The 23,497-nt window shown below is 48.7% G+C and overlaps 1 protein-coding gene across 12 annotated transcripts in view; it reads right to left on the minus strand.

Moving 5' to 3' along the window:
- Positions 1-23,497, minus strand: part of ZNF395 (zinc finger protein 395) — a 60,077-nt gene that overhangs the window by 35,644 nt on the left and 936 nt on the right. For 2 of the 12 annotated variants that reach the window (XM_063610862.1, XM_063610860.1), the window contains exon 2: positions 6,618-6,783. The exons of 3 other annotated variants lie outside the window; for them this stretch is intronic. The gene's annotated coding sequence lies outside the window, so the exon portion shown is untranslated. Of the gene's footprint in view, positions 1-5,436; positions 5,578-5,823; positions 5,897-6,617; positions 6,784-23,497 lie in introns of those variants that run through there. 7 more of the 12 variants (XM_063610863.1, XM_055295830.2, XM_063610856.1 and 4 more) reach the window with 7 other exon arrangements.

Genomic DNA, 23,497 nt, shown 5'->3' on the forward strand with positions numbered 1-23,497 from the left:
AAATTAATAACACCATCCAGCCCACGTCTTACCACTTATGATTTAATAAGGACCATCATACCTCAAAAAACTGTTAAATACTTTACTGAAGCCAAAATGTACCATAGTTGCTGCACTATTCTCTGGCCTAGTAAACAAACCACCATGTAAGACAGGAAATAGATTTAATTTGATATGATTCAGCTGGCTTCTGGTTATCCTTGCATCCGATAGCCACACATTGTTAAAATGCACTTCAGTTTCATTTTGTTAATGTTTCAAAAGCAGTATACTTTTTCTTTGAGACAGGGTCTCACTCTGTTGCCCAGGCTGGAGTGCAGTGACATGATCTCAGCTCACTGCAGCCTCCACCTTCTGCGGGGCTCAAGCAAGCCTCCTGCCTCAGCCTCCTGAGTAGCTGGGAGTACAGGCATGCACCATCACACCCTGATAGTGTTTTTTCTTTTTCTTTTTTTTTTTTTTTTTTTTTTTTTTTTGTGTGTGTGTGTGTGTGTGTTGACGGAGTCTTGCTCTGTCGCCCAGGCTGGAATGCAGTGGCACAATCTTGGCTCACTGCAAGCTCTGCCTCCTAGGTTCACACCATTCTTCTGCCTGAGCCTCTCGAGCAGCTTGGACTACAGGTGCCCGCCACCACGCCCGGCTAATTTTTTGTATTTTTAGTAGAGACGGGGTTTCACTGTGTTAGCCAGGACTGTCTCGATCTCCTGACCTCGTGATCCGCCCGCCTCAGCCTCCCAAAGTGCTGGGATAACAGGCGTGAGCCACCGCGCCCGGCCCCAGCTAGATTTTTTTATCTTTCGTAGAGACAGGGTCTCAACCATGTTGCCCAAGCTGGTCTCAAACTCCAGGGCCCAAGCAATCCTCCCGCCTCAGGCTCCCAAAGTGCTGGGATTACAGGTGTGAGCCACTACAGCCAGATCAGTATTTTAAATAATTGATTTTAGTCCCACCTGTAAACAGCAGGATGACTATTGGTCAGTCTCTCTCACCAGTGGCTCATCTGGGATGAGCTCTTAGTCTTGGGTGGTAAATCAGACTATTCTAGTCACAGAGTCCTGAACTTAGTCACTTCAGCTGGACCTCAAATCAGCCTCGTCTGCTGGGAGCCATTTGGATCAATACCAAGCTCCTGAGAATTGTACGCCATACGGCACTTGATGGCTGTGACTCACAACTCACCAAGGTATGACCTCGACATCACTCTCAGAGATCCCTGCCAGCCAGAAGCGGAAAATGGGAAGGCTGGAGAAATCTTGGGGTCACTTGAAACTTGCCTTACTACGGAGAACACAGGTCAAAGCCCTCTATAATTCCATTCCCATTATCATAAAAATATTTCAAAGTCCCAGCCAGCAGCTCCTCAAAAAGTGTTATTGACTTGCCTAAAACAAATCCGGTGTACAGAAATATCTCAGATTCCATAATGCCACACTCCTACCCGGAATCCTCAGTGGCCACCCAGAGCCCATGACAGCAATCCCGAATTTCCTGGCCCAGCATTCGAGTCTCTTGAAAACTGAGGTGGCAAAGCAAAACGCCTACAGGACTAAGTGAAGAATGGAAAGTGACTGGACTGAGGCAAAAGGAAGCCCGGGGACCACGAGCCTGTCTCCTGTCCATAGGGGACAGCCTTCTCAGTTTGAGATGAACACCAGATCTGAAAGAGCTGCAAATCCAGAGATTTTTCTGGATTTTTTTCCCCAATTTTTAAACACCTTTATGTAGTCCAAACTAGAACACATCCATATGCTTAAAACACTCCCTGGCCACCGGTTTACAACCTTTGCCCTATATGTGACCCCAGCCCACTTTAACAACTTGATTTCTCCCTAATCTCTAACAAGAACCCTCTGTTCTTCTCTCTCACACAGTCACAGACTTCACACATTCCTAACTCCAAGGCTTTGCCCACTCTATACCTCCCCACATCTGCAGCACCCTGAGACACCAAAACCAGTTCATCCCAGACTTCCTTCCTTGTCCCCAAACGTTTTTCCAAGCCACACCAGCACAGAACACGGCCCCCTCCTCTGAACCCCACAGGTAGTTATTCTTCATGTTGGCATTTAATCATCTTGGCTTGCTCCTTAATCAAGGTGTCTCTCATCTTTCCAAAGAGACTGTAAATCTTCCACCCTTCCTCATGCTTTCTTCCACCTTCAGTACTACAGTAGCTCTTCAAACAGGTTAATAAATACTCACTGAATGCGAAAACTCTCTGTATTTTTCCAACTGTGGGTTATGATCCATTAGAGAACGATTAGATCAACTTAGTGGGAGATAAGAGGTTTTTAAATGAAAAATAATAGACTAGAAAATAGAAACGTCAGAGGAGATGACACCAAGCAAAGGGAGGTAGGTACTTTATGAACTTAGATTCGATTTTTATATACATGATTGTATGTCCTAGGTCACGATGTAAATTTCATTTCTTAATGTAAGTCACAGTCAAAACAGTACAGACACTGCTTTACAATGAGTAAATTAGCTTGACCACTGCTTCATGCAATTATTCTTTGGACAGTCAGACACACTCTATAAAGAAAAATATCTGATTCCCAAGTCCTCTTCTACTAGTTCACTGATCTTGCATCTCAGAGAAACAAGGAGGCTAAGTAACAGTAATTACATTCTCAGCTCATTCCACAACTTTTTGCAATCATCATTCAAATTCAGATGTTGCAAGTTGAGGCTTGGGGAATTTGTTCAGCAAATCACCCTGTGTCACCCTTGCAACATGAACAGAGCTCAGGAAAAAAGGCACCAGCTCCCCTCTACTTGCAGAGTGCCAGGCTCTGGGTGGAACGGCCCTGGGAATCACAATATCCCTAGGGCTAATGTCCTCCTGCCCCACTCTCTCACTCCTACCCCCCACCCTCCACCCCAGAAAAGTTCAAAATGTTTCAAAGCCCAGCAATTTACTGTCTTTAGCAAATCCCATTCTACACCCTTCTAACCTCCAATCCACCCTCAAGATTAGAAGAATCAACAGCCCCATCCTCCTCAGGGCCCAATTGCCCACAGTTGCTTTTCCAACTTCAGGTTCAGAACCGAACAATGTCATGTGAATGGCAGTGCAGCAAAGAGAAACAGAAGCCCCTCGGTTCAGGCCTTGAGTACCACTCAGAGGCATCCTCTGCTGCCCCCCTATTACCAGCAGCCTCCCCACTTCTCTGAGCCCCTTCCCTCTCCCGGCATCTGCAGCCTCTGCAACACTGTCCCCCTGGGCTCCCCCCATCTCAGAGCCATAGCTGCTTGCAGGACACTAACATCTGGATATCTTAGCAGCCACAAGAAACTTCTCTATAGCCTGAGTAGTCAGTTCCTTCTCTCCAAAATACACATTTCCAATTTCTCAAGTTACCAACTACAGCAGCTCCAAGGACCTGGCGTAGAATCAATTTCCACCAAGAATTAATTTCCATTCATCTCATCCCTTCACCCTGCCCTGTAAACAGATTATTTCAACAGTAATGTTTCTCAAACCCACCTTTTTCACTTCCAGTGATCCCAGTGCAAACTCTGGCCACCCTACAACTGCAACAGCCTGCTCACTGATGTGTCCCCCTAACACGACTTTCCAAAACCCTTCCATTACAGTTGTTCATTACACCATTCTCTCACTCGAAAACCTTGAATGTCTCCTTAGGACACACAGGGTGGCATGCAATCACCAAAAGGGCTTTCTAAGACTTTCACAATTTCAACCATTGTTCCTCTCCACCTCTATCTCCTACTGTTCGGGATACATTCCCTGGTCTGGCTAAGGACATCTCCTTGTCTCTCTGGAAAGCCATGTTCATTCCCACCTCACAGCCTACCTCAAGAGCGTCAGCCTCCAGTCCTGGTGACTGATCCCTGCCCACAGCTCCCTTCTCTGACTCCAACAGAACTATTTCTGCACCTCACACTTGGACAGTTACCATTCCCTCTCTTGGCGTCTGATTTCACATGCTCACATCCTTCTGTCCCCTCTATGAGGGTAGAAGCCCTGGAGGGAGGGAATCATCTCTTACACCTTCTGTCTCCTCCCTCCCCGAGACACGTGTGAGCCTCTGCTCCTCTGCTCCGCTTTGCAAATTATCCCACCTGTTACTTTCTTCTCCTGTCTTTGGGCCCTACGGGTGAGTTACTCTCCACAGGCATAATTTACTTCAAACCTTAGTACTCCAAGTCCCTTCCCCAATCTCCTCTTTGCTTTATCTGATATACTCCCTCTCCAGCATCTCCAATAACTCAGGCAGCCACTGCACATTAACTTGAACGTAAACTCCTAAATCACTTCCACCTAGTCCTCCTAGGCTTCCTGAAGCCTGGGGTCTCTTCGGTGCCTCCCCCACCTCCCAGAGGGCCTGGCACCGTGCTGAGAGCACAGCAGCTCCCCAAAAGGACCTGTGGAGTTGAACTTAATGGCTGTTTCCCTGTGTTTCGAGGTATTTGCGACCAGGCGCTTCTGTTTACACAACGCCTAGGAAGGGTGTCAAGAAGGCCTTAGATACCTGTGGATCACTCACTTTGAAGCAAAACCCCCAGGTGTACCTTTCTAGAAAGAGGGTTCTAAGGAAAGCAGCGCCGGCCTGCAGGAATCCCCCGCGCCTGGTAGCCTGGCATCATGGGAACGCCTGCCCGGTGGAAGTCCTCCAAGGCCACCGGGAACTGGCCAGGGCTGCCCAAAACCAGGAGGCGGCGGCGGCCCCCCCTTCCCGCTGGCCAGGTGGGCTTCTTCAGGTCTCTGAGTCAGTTCCAAAGGGAAGGCGCTGAGCCCTGCACTCCCAGGCAGGGAAGAAAATGCTGCCTTGGAAATTGTTTGCACAAGACAAACTCCCTGTGCAGCCCCGCCACCCCCCCGCGGGCACCCGCGTGAGCCCACGGTGCCACCGCCGGGGAGGGCCAGGAGCGCGGGCGGAGGCGAGACCGGGCGAGAGCGTGCGGACAGAGGGGGCGGTGGCCGCCAGGGCGGGAGGGACGCGGGTCGCCCGCGGGCGGAAGGTGTGTCCCCCTGTCCCGCCCGTCCCGCCCGTCCCGCAGCCTGGCCTCGCGCGCCGGCCGGAGTGGGCAGGAACCGGCAGGAACGCGCGGGGCGCGGGAGGGCCGGCCGGGCGGCCCCGCCGGAAAGGGCCGGGGAGGGGCAGGCGGGCCGGTCCGTGTCCCTCCGAGGGGCGAGTCCCGGCCGCCCGAAGTCGGGAGGGAGCTCCGAGGGGGGGGGGGCCGGCGGCGGGCGAGGTAAACAAGGCGACGCGCGGGAGCGGCAGCCACCCCCGCCCGCCACCCCGGCCCTGCCGCAGCGCCCCGCGCCTCGCCCGCCGCGGCCCCGGCCTCCCAGACCCCCGGACCCCCCAGGCCGCCGGCCCGACAGCCGCGGGCGCGCGGGGCGTGGGAAGTTCGCGGCCGCCCCCGTCCCCGGCTGCCGCGCCGCTAGGTCCCCGCGCAGCTCACCTCGGCCCGCCTCGAGCGGCAGCACGCGCCCGGCTTCCCCGGCTCGGACGGCTCGGCTCGGACGGCTAGCTCAGCTCCGGGCTGCAGCGGCCGCGGCCCTGCCCGCCCTCCCGGCGCGGCCCGCGGCCCGGCTCCGCTCCGGCCGCCCGCCGAGGCTCGGTTGGCGCCCACCTGGCCGGCCTGCCCTCCTCCCCGGGACACTGCGCTCACGTACGCGGCCGCGGCCACAACCCGGCCCGGATTCCCGCCCGGGAAGGGAGCGGAGCAGCACGCCAGCCTGCCAGCCGGCGCCCAGCGGCGACACTCGGGACACACCCCCGCCCGCCCCCCGCGCCCCCGCGCCCCCGCACCCGCCCAGCACACCCCCAACGCGCCTGGGCTACACACCCCCGGCCGCCCGTAGACAGTCGGCGCTCAATAAGTGCCCGAGCGACTCCTCGTGCACATGCGCACTTGAACCTGACCGAGTGGTGACCCCCCCACACACACCCCGCCCCGCCCCCCGATCGGAACCGGCAGCTGCAGCCCGGAGCCAAACTTGAGGCTTGGCTTTTCGCACCGAGCCAAAGTTTCTCTCGCTGTTGTTCTTCCAGGCCTGGCTCTGGGACAGGCTCCTCCGAGAGGGGCCGGGCTCGACCCAGGGCGGGAAGGGAGCCAGACAGCTGAGGCGCCGCGGACGGGAGCTCGGCTGGGGCCGCGGGGACCCAGGCGGCGCAGCCCCGGCCGCCCCAAGCGCCCATGCCCGCGCCAGGGGGAGGGGGCTGGAAAGCGCCTTCCCATTTTCCTTTGGACTCAATGTTTTCTTCCCCATTTCATGACATCTCACTCCTCTGTCGGTGTAAAGTGAGGCGTTATTTACTGTTGCTGAAATTAAATGGGAGAAAGTTAACTATTAGCCTTCAAGCCTTACGTAAACAAGACCGGTTGCTTTTGGCACCGTTAGGCTCTGGCTTTTGGATAATTTGTAACAAGGAGAATTGAAGTTGTTCCATTGTGTTGTTCTGTGTTTTTCAGAGATAAGACCAGCGCCACAACGGTAGTGAGGGGGCTCCGTGTCCATATATGTGTGGGCATGGATATTTATATTCAAGCAAATTTAATGACTCCAAAGGTAGTAATTCCTCTCCCCAAAAAAAGTTTTAAAATCTGTGTTGGACATAATGTTTGAATTTGTAGTTCACCTTGGGTTTAAGGTGTGCTGTTTTTCTGGCAAAGAGTCAGTGGGAGTGTCCGGGAAAAGGGCTAAAGTCTTTGTAGTCAGACAAACCGGCTTGCAGTCCTGACTGAGCTACATTCACTTTATGATCTCCAGCAGGTTCTTCCACTCTCTGTACCCAGCTTCTTCATCTGCAAGATGGAATAACATAGATAAGAGTGTCTAGCTCATAGCAAATAAGTATTATTTCCCTTCCTCCATCTCCCACCATTTGTGAAATAAGAACATTATCTAACTAGAACCAAAATTCCTATAGGACACTGGTTCTCAGCTGGGGGTGATGAGACAGCAATGTCTGGAGACGTTTTTGATTGTCACAATCGGGAGAGGGGTGCCACTGGCATCTGATGGGTAAAGGCCAAGAAGGCTGCTAAACATCCTACTGTGCACAGGACAGCCCCCCACAACAAAGAATTGTATAGTCCAAAAAAATGCTGGTATTGCCATTGAGAAGTCCCGCTATAGAATAATCCTGCTACCCAGTAATTCAGCAAAGACTGGTTCTACCCTTTAACTCTCACCCTTAAGGAAACATTTCTGGTTTGCACTAAGAAGAAGAACAAAACATTGTGGGGATCACCTCAATTACATTAATATGAAAATGCAGATTGAAATTTTATATTTAATTATTCAAGGAATATTTAGGCCATGCAAGGTGGCTCATGCCTGTAATCCTATCACTTTGGGAGGCCGATGTGGGAGTTTCACTGGAGGCCAGGAGTTCAAGACCAGCCTGGGCAATAGCAAGATCTCTTCTCTCCAAAAAAAAAAAAAAAAAAAAGTTTTGTTAGTTAACAATGTATCCTCTCTTATTTTTAAGGTATTTTTGTATGTTACATGTTACTACAGTTCATGAATAGTTTGTTTCCATTTTTCTTCAAACAGTGGGTGTTTACTTACTTCTATATATTTACCTCTCTGCTAAATTCCTCACCTATCCTGAGGTTTATAATATAGTCCCTGCCCCCAAGGACTATACAGCCTCTGAGGAAGTGGATTAATGCACATGCAACAATTAGGGAACAATACAAGATAACATATAATTAAGCTCTAATTGCAACACCCAGAGTAAAGTGGTTCAGAGGAAAGGGAAATGAGTCCGGCAGCAACAGCCCAGGGCTTGCCTTTGGGACTAAGGTGTTCAGGAAATGTTTATTGAGTGAAATGAAATAGTGAATGTTTCTTACATGAGGTAGGACTAGTATGTAAACTCCATAACAGGATTTAAAGTGCTAGGATTCATCAATGGTTGTTGGTGTCTGGTTGTGAATTTATTCTTTAGTTTTTGTTTGTTTGTTTTTGAGACAGGGCCTCACTCTTGTCACTGAGGCTGGAGTACGGTGGCGGATTACAGATCACTACAGCCTTAATGTCCTAGGCTTAAACGATCCTGCCACCTCAGCCTCCTAAGTAGGTGGGATTATGAGCGTGCACCACCATGCCCAGCTAACTTTTTTCTTTTTTGAGAGACAGGGTCTCACTATGTTGCCCAGGCTGGTTTCTAACTCCTGGGTTCAAGCAATCCTCTGGCCTCAGCCTCCCAAAGTGCTGGGATTATAGACCTGAGCCATTGTGCCCAGCCAATTTATTCTTCCTAAAACATCTGGTTTAAGCTTTTAACCAAACCTACATATTTCTTTAAATGATTGCACTTTAATAAAACCAAAACACTCATTCGTTTGACAAATACATGAGTGTGTCTTACGTGCAAAGTGAGCCAAAATAGTCTCTACATTTCAACAGAATTGTTCTGTTTGAGGACTTGTTATGTTTGAGACTGTGTCTTGCAAACACAGGCCTTCAAAGGACATATGCTCTCTCTCTGCATAAATTGGATGCATATCTCTTTACTACAGGTAGGTACTTGCACAGTATGCATTCCAGAGTTTTGCACATTAACACAGATGCAGAGAACTCATCCCAATACAAACATCCATTCCCAACACACACACACCCAGCGCTCAGCACCTTCACACTGAATCCGGGCCCTGACCTGAATACATACTGCACAACACTCACATTACACAAAGCAAGACGTACTTACAAAGACAATCACTTTTTGGTTTCCAGTCTTGTTCCCTCTTCTTCCCCCTTCCCCTATAAATGACTAAGGCTTGCCCTTCCTGGGGGACTGTCCAATCTCAGAACTGCCCTTCACCCTGCTTTCTCCCACACCCTGGCCCCCCTGTTAAAATGTAGGCAGGCTGGGTATATTGGCTCATGCCCATAATCCCAGCACTGTGGAAGGTTGAGGCAGTAGGATCACTTGAGGCCAGGAGTTCAAGACCAGCCTGGGAAACATAGGGAAACCCTGTCTCTACAAAAAAAAAATTTACAAATTAGCTAGGCATGGTGGCACATGCCTCTAGTCCCAGCTACCTGGAGGCTGAGGTGGAAGGATCACTTGAGCCCAGAAGTTGGAGGCTGCAGTGGGCTATGACTGAAACCACTGCACTCCAGCCTGGGTGACAGAATGAGACCCTGTCTCTCTTTGTCTCTCTCTCTCTTTTTTTTGTTTTTTTTTTGAGATAGATTCTTGTTCTTGTTACCCAGGCTGGAGTGCAATGACTCAATGTCGGCTCACTGCAAACTCTGCCTCCTGGATTCAAGCCATTCTCTTACTTCAGCCTCCTGAGTAGCTGGGATTACAGGCACGTGCCACCATGCCTGGTTTATTTTTGTATTTTTAGTAGAGACAGGGTTTCACCATGTTGGCCAGGCTGGTCTCGAACTCCTGACTTCAGGTGATCCACCCACCTCAGCCTCCCAAAGTGCTGGGATTACAGGCATGAGCCACAGCGTCCAGCTGACCCTGTCTCTTAAAAAAAAAAAAAAAAAAAAAAAAAAAAGTAGTTATCTTCTACCTCATTTCCATTAAGTAATTAGCTCTTTGGAGAGTGTCTCCCATTAGCTGAGATTAAGCACAGCAGACCCAGGTCTGACCTCCCTTCCCTGCTTCATATGCTATGGACTCATTTATAAATGCTATTTTAGAGCAGTAAGAGTCTGAGATTGCCACCCTCCCAACTCCCAGATGCAACTGCTTCCAGGCTTGCCTCCCCACAATCCACTCTATTTCCTCAACCTCTTGCCTCTGCTTAAAACTCCTCAAAAGCTTTCAATGGCTTTGATAATAAAGTCCCAACATTGCGCATTAAGGTCCTTCATGGTGTGCCTTCCAGTGACATCTCCAACCTCTACCTGCCCCTCTGCCTCTACCCCTCACATGGCACTTCAGACGCCCAACTGATCATCTGTTCTTTGCCTGAACAGACTTTCTCTGCTTGTTACATGCTGTTTTCTCTGCCTAGAACACTCTCTACCCTGCCCTCTGACCTCTTTACTTGGCTATCTCTGCTCATCCTTCAAGGGGTCAACCTAGATAGCATTTTCTCTGAAATGCTTTCATGAGCCTCCAAGACTGGAACTAGGTGCCCCTCCCATGTGTCCAAAGCACTGTGACTCACTGCACTGAAATCTCCATTTTCTTGTCCTAATGCCTCAAAAAACTAAATATTTTGTGAGTACAGGGAGTATGTCCTGTTTTCCATTGTATACCCAATACCTAGTACAGTGGCTGGCATGTAGTAGGCACTTTTCTTTAAGTGTGAAACAGGGCTTCACTCTGTCACCATCATAGCTCACTGCAGCCTCCAAATTATGGGCTCAACCAATTCTCCTGCCTCAGCCTCTGGGTAGCTGGGACTACAGGCACATGCCAGCACACCCAGCTAATGTTTTACAAAATTTTTTGTAGAGACAGTATCACTATGTTGCCCAGGTCTTGAACTCCTGGGCTCAAGTGTTCCTCCCACCTCGGCCTCCCAAAGTGTTGGGATTACAGTCATGAGCCACCACACCTGGCCTGTAGTAGGTACTTAATAAGCATTTGTTAATAAATGAATAGCCGGTTGCATATGGGGGACAGATTAGAGTTATTCCATGGTGCAGGTGATCCCTGCTTCAAAGCATGCTTCAGATGCTCAGTAGATTCCTGGGATACTGAAGACCTCTTGCCCATATATTTAGAGCAGATGAGGCCAACAGAATGAACTGAGGCTTCAGGCTCCACCAGAGGCTTGATTTATACCTAACTTGGTTTCCTGAGCTCTAGACTCTTAAAACCAGTTACCTACTTAGCATCTCCATTTGGATGTCTAATCAGATCTCAAATGCACCGTGTCCAAAACCAGACTTCTGATTTCCCTTTAAAATCTGCTCCTTGCCATTTCAGTAAATTGCAGTTCCCTTCTTCTAGTTGCTCAGGAAACAAACAAACAAAAACTTGGAATCATCCTTAACTCCTTTTTTTACTTTTTTTATTTTCTTATACTCAATATCTAATCCATCAGAAAATCCTATGGGTTCTAGTGAAATACATCCAGAATTAATTAATGTTCCAGCATTTCCAGCACAACTTCCCTGGTCCAGCCACCATCTTTCTAGCCTGGCCTTCCACAATGGGCTCCCCCGGTCTCCTTGCTTTCTCTATTGCCTTTCTAAAAGTCTATTCAACATCCCAGCAGCCAAAAAGATTCTTCTGGAACCTAAGTCAGGCTGGGCGCAGTGGCTCACGCCTGTAATCCCAACATTTTGGGAGGCCGAGGTGGGCGAATCACTTAAGGCCAGGAGTTCGAAACCAGCCTGGCCAACAAGGTGAAACCCCATCTCTACTAAAAATACAAAAATTAGCTGGGCGTGGTGGTGCACGCCTGTAATCCCAGCTACTCAGGAGGCTGAGGCAGGAGAATTGCTTGAAATCGGGAGGCAGAAGTTTCAATGAGCCAAGATCATGCACTGCACTCCAGCCTGGGTTACAGAGTGAGACTCTGTCTCAAAAAAAAAAAAAAAAAAAAAAAAAAAAAAAAAAAATCTAAGTCAGATCATATCACTCTTCTGCTCAAAACTCCAACAGCTTCCCATCTCACTCACTGCAAGACCCTACATGATCTTTGTCCCAATCAGCTCTCCAGTCCTACCACCCCACCGTTCTTCCCTGGCTCCTGAAGTTCCAGCCACACTGGCCCCCTTACTCTTCCTCAGCCCCACTCCTAACTCAGCCTTTCCAAGGCTGTTCCTTGAGCTGGAATGATCTTCCTCCAGATACCCATGGAACTTGTTCCATCATTTGATTCAGGTCCCGCTCCAATGCACTCATTGTAAGATACATAACTATAATACCACCATGGAACTGCCCCTTTGCCTGGCCTTTTTTCTCTTCTTTGCACTCATCACTGCCTGATAGTCTGTCTCATCCACTCAACTACAAATTCAATGAGAGTAGAGATTTTGTTTTTACTTACTGCTATATCCGCAGCTTCTAGAATAGTGTCTGGCATATACTAGACACTCAATAAATAATCATGAATCAAGTGTCTGGTTAGACTTCCAAAAAGTTGCCCATCAGGATGCCAGATACTAAATTCTTCGCCGCTATGCTTCTCATTCACTTAGACTAGGGACCACATTACCTGTGTGATCCACAGTTCTTTTTTGAGACAGTCTCGCTCTGTCTAAACTGCAGAGTCTCACTGCAGGCTGGAGTGCAGTGACATGATCTTAGCTCACTGCAGCCTCCACCTCCCCGATTCAAGTGATTCTCCTGCCTCAGCCTCCCAAGTAGCTGGGATTACAGGCATGCAACCCAAGTGCCTGGCTGATTTTTTTTTTCTTTTTTTTTTTTTTTTTTTTTTGAGACAGAGTCTCGCTCTGTGGCCCAGGCTAGAGTGCAGTGGTGTGCTCTCAGCTCACTGCAAGTTCCGTCTCCTGGGTTCACGCCATTCTCCTGCCTCAGCCTCCCAAGTAGCTGGGACCACAGGCGCCAGCTACCACACCCGGCTAATTTTTTGTATTTTTAGTAGAGATGGGTTTTCACCACGTTAGCCAGGATGGGCTCGATCTCCTGACCTCGTGATCTGCCCCACCTCGGCCTCCCAAAGTGCTGGGATTACAGGCTTGAGCCACTGCGCCCGGCCGTGCCTGGCTAATTTCTACATTTTTAGTAGAGATGGGTTTTCGCCATGTTGGCCAGGCTGGTCTCGAACTCCTGGCCTCAAGTGATCCACCCGCCTCGGCCCCCGCAAAGTGCTGAGATTACCATCTGAGCCACCACACCTGGATTGTGATCCACAGTTCTAAACAAAGCTTTCATACCACAATCTCAAACCATGCTGTGAGTTTCAAATGAAAAGAATAATACTATTAATGTTGCATCTGTGGCATACTTTGTGCTTTCTTTTGATTGAGGAAATTACAATGTATCTTAGTGGACGAAAACAGGCCCAGCACCCACTGGAAGTATTTTCACTCTAAGAAGCACAAGAGTCAGGAATTTTGAGAGAAAGTGGTGGGGCAAGTGTGCCCTGGGGCCAATGGCATCTTCTCTCTAATCTACTCAATCTGTAAGGCTTTTCTGGAAGAAGTGGGCTTTGCATTCCATGGAAGAGAAAGGATGGATAGGTTGCAAATAGGTGTTCAAAGGTTAAGGGTATCCCTGAAGTTCCTTGCTTTGATCTGCATGGTGACATTTTCACACCAAGCCCCCATATGTGTAAAGATGGCCACGGGTACACCCCAACACATAAACACCCAGATCTGTGTCTCCTTCCTCCTATCTCTGAAACTCAAATGTCCATATTCAAAATGGGGGAAAATGAGCTGGCTTTGGGAACAGGGAACATAAGGCCCTATGACTCTTGGTATGAAGGAATGTGTAAGCCTGGGCAGGCTCAGTGTACACATCTGGTTTTTCCCTTTTATGCTTCTGTGGTTTCTATGACACAGGAAATCCATTCTGGAACAACCCTGTCTGCTTTCTAGTGAGTGCATTAAAAGTAGGGATTAAAATTATGTTTATCTCACTGCTCAGGCCATGATGATAAAATCCAGAACAGAACCATTTTGGGGGTGAATCAGCTGAGGCTTCATCCTACCTTGTGCCCCCAGGGAGGAGCTCATAACTAAGACGGGAGGAGTGGGAAGCCAAGGAAAAGATTTATGCACAGGTTAAAGAATATCTAGACATGGCCAGCCATGGTTGCTCATACCCGAAATCCCATCACTTTAGGAGGTTGAGGCGGGCAGATCACTTGAGGTCAGGAGTTTGAGACCATCCTGGCCAACCTGGCAAAACCCTGTCTCTACTAAAAATACAAAAATTAGCCAGGCGTGATGGCGCATGCCTGTAGTCCCATCTACTCAGCAGGTTGAGGCAGGAGAATGGCTTGAACCCAGGAGGCAGAGGCTGCAGTAAGCTGAGATTGTGGCACTGCACTCTAGCCTGGGCAATAGAGCGAGATTCCATCTCAAAAAGAAAAAAGAAAAAAAAATCTAGACATGACTCTCCCTCTGAAGCAGACCAGGTCCAGGAACATACCACGTGGTGAAAACACCAATTCAGCTCAACTCAACAGACAGAATTTGAGTAGTCCCCAATCTCACCGGGAGACCCTCTCCCTTAGGGTGCCATACTACAGCCTCTGCAGGAATACTCTTCTCATAGAAGGTTCTTAACAGAGGCTAAATTCAGTGGCCAGTTTTTCCCACTCACAAGGGAGATAACAGAGCTGTGAAAGAAATAAATAACATTAAATGGCCGGGCACGGTGGCTCACACCTGTAATCCCACCACTTTGGGAGGCTGAGGCGGGTGAATCACCTGAGATCAGGAATTCGAGACCTGCCTGGCCAACATGGTGAAACCCTGTCTCTACTAAAAATACAAAAACTTAGCTGGGTGTGGTGGCACACACCTGTAATCCCAGCTACGCGGGAGGCTGAGGCAGGAGAATCGTTTGAACCTGGAAGGTGGAGGTTGCAGTGAGCTGAGATCACACCATTGCACTCCAGCCTGGGCAACAAGAGTAAAACTCCATCTCAAAAGAAAAATAATAGTAATAATAACAACAATAATAATAATATTAAACAATATGGCAGAGCACCAAGAACCTTAGACTTACGAGATGACCCCGATGAGAAGCCTGAAGTTATCTGACCCCTTGGATGACAAATGGTACCAGAGAAACTGACTGGGGACTCCCAAAAGAGAAGGAGAGATAGAGCAGAAGTAAAATAGCCAATAAGAAGCAAAGAATTGGGCTGCGTGTGGTGGCTCACACCTGTAATCCCAGCACTTTTGGAGGCAGGTGGGCAGATCACTTGAGATGAGTAGTTCGAGACCAGCCTGGCCAACATGGTGAAATGCTGTCTCTACTAAAAATGCAAAAATTATCTGAGCATGGTGGCACACATCTGTAATCCCAGCTACTTGGGAGGCTGAGGCAGGAGAATCACTTGAACCCATGAGGCAGAGATTGCAGTGAGCCAAGATTACACCACTGCACTCTAGCCTGGGCAACAGAGTGAGACTGTGTCTCAAAAAAAAAGAAGAAAAAAAAAGAAGTGAAGAATTGGCAGGAACGTGCACATTGAGAATACTCACCCCTGACACTCCTCTTTTAGTTTCTTGGGTCCAAATCAACATGTAATAGTTATTTTACTGGGTCAGGTGCAGTGGCTCATGTTTGTAATCCTGGTACTTTGGGAGGCCAAGGTGGGAGGATCACTTGAGCCCAGGTGTTTGGGACCAGCCTGGGTAACATAAGGGGACCCTGTCTCTATAAAGTAAAAAATAAAACCTAGCTAGGTGTGGTGGCACAGGCCTGTGGTCCCAGCTACTCAGGAGGCTGAGGTAGGAGGATTGCTTGGGCCTGGGAGGTTGATGCTGCAGTGAGCCAAGATTGCACCACCACACTCCAGCCTGGGCAACAGAGCGAGACCTGCCTCAAAAAAAAAAAAAAAAAAAAAATTAGCTGGACATGGTTGTATATGCCTGTGGTCCCAGCTACTTGGGAGGCTGAGGTGGGAAGCTGAAGTGGGAGGATCACTTGAGCCCAGGAGGTCGAAGCTGCAGCGAACCATGATCATGCCACTGCACTCTAGCCTGGGTGACAGAGTGAGACCCTGTCATACAGACACACACAGGTTATTTTTCTGCAGTGTGTTTATTGTCACATGACTTTGCTCTTAAGGACCACTTTCGTCCCTTGTCCCTTGGCAGTATCACCCCTAGCCCTCCAAAGAAGGGGGCTGGTGGCCTTTTCTTTAGTGAACTTACTAGAGTTTCATTTTGGTTCAGCTGTTAAACGTCATCATCTCTCAAATATATTCCATTCTGGTCGCCAGCCCCACATGAGCATTCCATCCTTCTTCCTTATCCTTCTATAGCAGCAAGCTGCCGCCCAAGGCAGATGTGCCTTCTGCAACCCAGCCTGCCCAGATGGTCAAGAATGGCCCAGATCTTGAGACAATGATCACGCAGAAATATCACAGATCTTGACAAAGCACACAGGGTGATCTTGCATACTGTGGAATGGCAAAGCCATGAAGCATTGGGAAACACTAATAATTATTATTATATGTAATAATAATTATTATTATTTCCATAGGGCCACAACAGCAATGTGCTAACTAACCATTGCCCAGGATGTGGGGTTGATCAACTGAACAACCTCTTGACAAGCAAAATGAAAAGATTAAAAAACAAAAGTCCGTAACCCCATATGCCAATCAGATAAAACCCCAAATATAAAAGGCTGTTTCTAAAAGCATTTTAAATGGTGCCAATCATTTTATGACAACTTCTGGCCCTTCAGAATTGAATAGCGGATGCTGTTTGTACCAGATATCTTATTGTATTCACAGTCAGCACAGCTTCTTACATCCATCAGAGATCAGCCTCCATCACTCCCCAGTGGTATACCCAACTTCACAAGACTGGTCTGTAAGACACTGGGAGCACAAGTGGGTTGACACACAGCATGAAATTCCCTCTTGAGCCAGACGCAGTGGCTCACGCCTATAATCCCAGCACTTTGGGAGGCCGAGGTGGGCAGATCACTTGAGGTCAGGAGTTCGAGACCAGCCTGGCCAACATGGGGAAACCCCGTCTCTATCAAAAAATACAAAAATTAGCCAGGCGTGGTGACAGGGACCTATAACCCCAGCTACTCAGGAGGCTGAGGCAGGAGAATCGCTTGAACCTGGGAGATTGAGGTTGCAGTGAGCTGAGATCATGCCACTGCACTCCAACCTGAGCAACAGAGCAAGACTCCATCTCAAAAAAAAAAAAAAGAAAAAGAAAAAAAAAGAAATTCCCTCTTGAGTTTCAGTATAGATAGCAAGGTCTGACACCTAGATTCTCCTTCCAGTTTAATTTTTCTAAGTGCTATGTTTTGAATGTGTCCCCCAAAGTTCACTTGATCACCAGTGCAGCAGTGTAGGGAGGTGGGGGCTAATGGAAGATGTTTGGGTCATAGCGCACCATCCTCCTGAATGGATTAATGCCCTTATTATGACAGTGGGTTCCTTATAAAAGGATGAGTTCGGCCCCTCTTACTCTCTCTCTTGCCCTCTCTTTGCCCTTCCACCATGTTGTGACATAGCAAGAAGGTCCCTGCAAGATGCCCACACCTTGATTTTGGACTTCCCAACCTCCAGAACTGTGAGGAAATAAATTTCTGTTCATTATAAATCATCCAGTCTTTGGTATTCCTTTACAACAACACAAAACAGACTAAGACACCAAGTTTGAATCATTTACTGGCAAAAAGTTTCTCCTTGTTTCATAAGCCTACCTAAACTCATTTAGATGAGGAAGAATGAGACTTTTTTTTTTTTTTTGAGATGAAATCTCTCTTTGTCTCCCAGGCTAAGTGCAATGGCACAATCTCGGCTCACTGCAACCACTGCCTCCCGAGTTCAAGCGATTCTCCTGTCTCAGCCTCCTGAGTAGCTGGGATTACAGGCACATGCCACCATGCCCGGCTAATTTTTGTATTTTAGTAGAGACAGGGTTTCACCATGTTGGCCAGGCTGGTCTCAAACTCCTGACCTCAAGTGATCCACCTGCCTCAGCCTCCCAAAGTTCTGGGATTACAGGCATAAGCCAGCACACCCGGCCAAGAATGAGACTTATCTTTAGTTTTTTTTTTGGAGAGAATCAATACAATATTTGCCCATAAAACCCAGAGTCTTACCTTGATAAGATACATAGTTAACTATTCTTCTAACCTGCAATTCATCTGACGTTAGGTCACATCTTGTCCTAGTAATCCTTATAATACATTGGAGCAGAAGTCTTGTGAATTATTAAAATCCTGTTCAATTACCCTTTTATATTATCCACCTGGGAGCACACTGATTTTCCAATGCTTGTCTTAGAGATGGCCCATCTCACAATCTTCTCACTTATAAGCTGTTGATTTACAAATCCCAGCCTTCTCCCTCTTATACTGCAATTGATTGCTTCTCAAATCACCCCTGACAAACTGTCAGTGATTCCTGAAGGCACGAGAAATGACTAGCATTTAGGTGTTTGGTAATTCAGCACCCAAGGTAGGAGTGAAGATCTGTCCTATATAGAAACTAGATCTCAATCCACTTCTAGACCATTCTAGATTGTTGTGCCTCTGATATTTCCCTTCTTTCTTTGTGGCTTATCTCTTGATCCAAACTAATCACCCCAAAGAGACACTTCACTAGCCAATGAGTTGCCAGGCTCCTCCGAATGAATACTAACAGCCAAATGACCGGAAAATCATTCCTATAATGTATTTTAGCATCCACCCACTCCATTCCCAATGTGCTAACCCACCATTTGATAAATGGAAGTATTCATTATCACTCTGACCTCCTGTATGTATTGGGGAAATGCACAGGAGGTAAGATGCTACAGCACCTTTGGTTAGCTGGAAAGGTTGTGAAATACTGAAGACAGACTTGTGATGTCTGGATGACACATCCAGGAGAAAAAACAAATCCAATTGAAAAAAGCCTTTAAAGTAATATGTCTTTGTTGACATTCTTATAGGAGGAAGTCAAGGAGGAATTTCATTGCACAACACACAAGAAGCTTTCAAAAATCCTCTTTCCAAATTTCTCCCACCAAAATCCTACTGCCTATAGCTGCTGTTTCTCTCTCTTCCTCCTTCTCTCTTCTACTGTCCTCAACCTTGTTCTCCTCACTTCCTAACTACTCCTTTCTTTTCTTTCTCACGTAGAGAAATACAGCCTGCTCCTGACTTCCCAACTCTCAACTTTGTCAAAGGCCTAGCAGCTGACAGAGCCAGCAAATTACCTGTCCCCTTTGTCTGTCGGGGGAAAATATCTAATTTTTTTTCTTTTCATGGTGACAATATCAGACTAGTCTCAGTTTACCTGATGTGTTCCCAAGGAGTACGTATAGGGCCTCTATAATTTTATCCCCAGACCCCTCGAATGGCCATGACTGGCAAAGGATATGAAAAGACCATCCTCCCTCCTCTCCATGGACCACTGACCACCTTTTGCTTGGTGACCTACCCAGCTGTCCATCACTGGAATTGTTCAGCAGGAAGGAGAATGATCTGTCATGGACTCTTTCTCTAAGATTCTGTGATTCCAAATGCCCCTGCTCCTTGCAATTCATGTTCTGTCCTCTAATTGCTTCTTTAAAACTGACTCTCTCACCTTTTCCATCCTTCAGCTTTAACCAACTGATAGAATAGTTATTATTATTATTATTATTATTATTATATTATTATTTGAGAGGGAGTCTTCCTGTATTGCCCAGGCTGGAGTGCTGTGGCATGATCTCGGCTCACTGCAACCTTGGGGCCTCCTGGGTCCAAGCGATTCTCCTGCCTCAGCCTCCCAAGTAGCTGGGACTACAGGCACCCACCACCACGCGTGGCTAATTTTTGTATTTCTAGTAGAGATGGGGTTTCACCATGTTGGCCAGGCTGGTCTCAAACTCCTGACCTCAAGTCAAGTGATCTGCCCGCCTCGGCCTCCCAAAGTGTCGGATTACAGGTGTGAGCCACCATGCCTGGCGAGAATAGTTATTATTCTATCAGTCTTTCTTTCTTCCTTTCCTTTCCTTCCTTCCTTAGTTCGTTCCTTCATTCCTTCCTTCCTTCCATCCCCCTTTATTCCTTTCTTTTCTTTCTCTCCTTCTTTGTCTTTCCCCATGTTGCTAAAAACCTTCTAGTAATCTCACCTCGACAATCTCAGTCTTACCCTCTGCACAATCCAGACCATCATCATATCCCAAGGTCAAGTGTTCTGTGTCCAATCTTTAACTTGGGCCTGTTGAATTGTTTTCTATGTATAAAAGCAATAATATTGAGGAAGAATTAGATTTTCACGGGACTCACACTTGCGATGACTCATTCTGGGAAGTGGAACACTTAAGAAGTGATAGCTGTGGCCAGCACCAAATTTCCATTATTCTTTGAGGGATAAATAAATACCACTGTGCCAAACTTATTAGTCAGGCCTGTTTCTGGAGACAAGTGACAGGAACTCAATTCATGCTAGCTTAAGCAAAAAAAATGAACTTGTTAGCTTCCTTAATTGGGAAACTCAGGAGTATAACTGGCCCCAGGCACAGCAAGACCCTGGGTTTAAACAAAGTTGGTAGGGTCTGTTCTCTAAATCTCTCATTTCTGGTTTGCTCCTTCATATCAGTCCCATTTTTTCCTACTTCAAAAGAGCCCCCAGCCCTCAAAAATGAGCTTCCCTCGTGCACTTGGGAACATGGCTGCTGGCAGCTCCCAGCTATGACATCCTAATTTAGCAACACCAGCAGAAAACAAATTTTTCTCTCGCACATTCATATATTAGTTCCAGGGAAAGACTGTAATTGATTCTGCTCAGTGAAAATGCTCACCCTTTGACCGCTGTTGCCAGAGATGGAATCCTATGGTGGCCAGCCCAAATAAAACCACAGGGAATAGAGGAGTGAGGTCCCACAGGAAGGGACGCGGGACAGAGAAAATCACATATGTCCATTACACGAGGGGGAAGGGACACCTTTGAGAGTCAAAGGACACGTGCACTTTCCCTAGCTGTGCGACCTCTGACAAACCGCTTTGCCTTTCTCAGCCTCCGTTCCTCAGATGCAAAACGGTTACCTGGGTGGTTATTAGGACATTACCAAATTACGTGTCACAGCGTCTGTCTACTCTGGATTTCTCAGATAATGGAAAACTGACTTCGTGGAGGAAGGCACTGCAACAGAGCCTGCTGTCCTCGGTGTTCATGCAGATACCCTAGTGGAGCGCTCCACGGTTTACGCAAAACTCTTGCATCGATTGCATAAATTAGAAAATGAAGCGTAGGAGGCCAGGCTGCCTAGAGTACAGACTCAGATCAACTCAGTGCGTGACTGGAGTCTCATGCAGGCACACAAACCATAGGGCGATGCTGCCACCGAGTCATTTCCTGGATTAGGAGAAGTGGCAGAGACGCCCTCAGGGACCACACGTGTCAGATCTCCACCTCCCAAGCAGCGATGCCCGGACGCGCCGCTCCGGCCCAGAGCGCTGCGTGCACGCAGCCTCCAGCAACCACTTACCGCGTGTGTGCGCATGTCTGTACGTGTGTGTGCACGTGTGTATATGTGTGGGTGCACGCAGGAGTGTGCGCGAGTGTGTGTACACGCGTGTATGTATATGAGTGGGTGCGCGAGTGTGTGTACGTGTGCACGCGTGTATGTGCACGTGTGTGCACTCGGGTGTATGTGCTTGTGTGTGCACGCGCGCGTGTGTATCCGTGTGTGTGCGCGTGTATTTGTGCATGTGTGAGCGCGCCCGTGTGTGCACGCATATGTGTACGTATGTGTCGTGTGTGCGCGCGTGTGTATGTGCGTGTGTGCATGTGCGTGTGTGCGCACTCGGGGTGTACGTGTGTGAGTGCGCGCGCGCGCGCACGCCTGTCTGTGTGGCATGGGAGGGGGGCGGCAAGGAAAGCAAGCGAGACATTTTTTAAATAAAATAAGAAAAATAAAAGCCCAGCCGTCCAGGGCGTCTTCAGCCAGCCCCTCCCTCCCGCCCCACCTTCGGCTCCGGGGCCGCGGCTCCGGCGCCGCGTTTTCCCGGCAGCCCCGCGCCCGCGGGTTAAAGCTCCCCCGCCAGGAGTAAACAGCGCCCCAGCCGGCAGCCGGCAGCCCCGCCCCTCGGCCCGTTTCCTGCGCCAGCCCTGGCAACAGGCCCCGCCCTTCGCGACAGGCCCCGCCCCGCGCCGTCCGTCTGGCCTTTCCAGGCGTCTGCCTACTAGCGGCGAGGTCCTGGCCCGTGCCGAGTGCCCAGCCAGCCCCAACCCTCTTCCCCCGAGACTCTGCGGCCAGAGCCCCAGCCGAGGGAGGGTGCGTGCCGCGCACGTCACTCGTGTTGTAGGCGGGGCCTGCGCGGCGGCGGTGGAGAGAAGAGGGGAGGAGGAGGTGGGAAGGAGGGAAAGAGAGTGGGGAGGGAGGAAGGAGGGGAGGAGAGGGGAGAAGGGGGAGAGGAAGGGAGGGAGGGGAAAACGGGAGGGGGAAGGGGAAAGCAGGGGAAGGGGCGGGGCGAGGGTCCGGCCTAGCCTCCTCCAGCTCCGCGAAGCCCGCCTGGGGCGCTGCTCTCCCGCACCCGCCCCTCCCCGGGTCCAGCTGGGAACTGGCTCTGGCCTCCCCGCCCGGCGAGGGCCCCAATGGGTTCCCCGATGACTTTGCCGCGGTTGCTGCTTATGCCAGTGCAGCCTCGGAGCGCTGCCCGGCTGCAGGGCTCCCACCTCTTCCCCAGGTCCCTGCTTAGCAGAGCCTGTTAAGTTTCCTGCCTGTGTCCACAAAACCCGACATCTCAAGCCCCCGAACTCACGGGCTCCTGCTGCATAAACACCCCGCCCTCCTGCCTCCTGCACACACAGGCCTACGTTGTAGGGCCTCCCACACCTCTCCGTTACTGGAATGGAGCTCACCTAGCCCCTTGCTCGTCCTGGTGTCTTCTCTAAGAGTGGGGAAACTTGAGGTTCAGAAAGCTGGAAGGATTTATACATCGACCACACAACAGTCCCACTCCTAGGTATTACCCAAGAGAAATTAAAACAGATGCCCACACTAAGACTTCTACGTGCATCACAGCCAACCAGAAAATAATCACAATATCCATGAACAGGAGAGTGAATAAACAAATTGCAATATACCCATGCAATGGGATGCTACTCAATAAAAAGAAATAAACTTCTGATGCAGACACTACCTGGGAGGAACCTCAGAAGTATTCACTCTGGTGGACCCGGCACAGTGGCCCACCATTGTAATCCCAACACTTCGGGAGGCCAAGGTAGGAGATGACTTGAGGCCAGGAGTTTGAGACCAGCCTCGGCAACATAGTGAGACCTCCCCCCACAACCCGCATCTCTTCAAAAATTAAAAAAATTAGCCAGGCATGGTGGTGCAGTCCTGTACTCTCAGCTGCTGGAGAGGCTGAGGTGGGTGGATCACTTGAACACAGAAGTTCAAAGCTGCAATGAGCTGTGATCTCACCACTGCACTTCAACCTGGGCGACAGAATGAGACCCTGTCTCTCAAATAAATTTAAAATAAAAATACATAAAGTATTAGCTATATGAAAAAAGCCAGACATACTGTAATGATTCCATTTCTGTGAAATTCCAGAAATGACAAAACTGTAACGGCAGTGAGCAGATCAGAGATTACCAGGGGACAGGGTCAGAAGGAGGGGATTGACGAGTAAGGGGCAAGAGGAAATTTGGGAGGATGATGGAACTATTTTATATTTTGATTGTTGTGGTCACAAGGCTACATACAATTGTCAACATTCATTGAAATGTGCACTTAAAGTTGGTAAATTGTGTTTTATCTAAATTATTCCTGAATAAAACTGATATTTTAAGAAAGGATAGGTGGAAAAATTTCCTAGATCTGAACCAAGACTGGAACTCAGAACTCCTGTTGCCAAGGGCTTCTTTCTACCCTGATCTCTTTGTGTAATTCAGGGGCAAATGGAGGTAGAAAGCAGGACTCAAATCC

The sequence above is a fragment of the Symphalangus syndactylus genome, chromosome 10 (genome assembly GCF_028878055.3).
Source record: "Symphalangus syndactylus isolate Jambi chromosome 10, NHGRI_mSymSyn1-v2.1_pri, whole genome shotgun sequence".
In the NCBI taxonomy this organism is placed as follows: Eukaryota; Metazoa; Chordata; class Mammalia; order Primates; family Hylobatidae; genus Symphalangus; species Symphalangus syndactylus.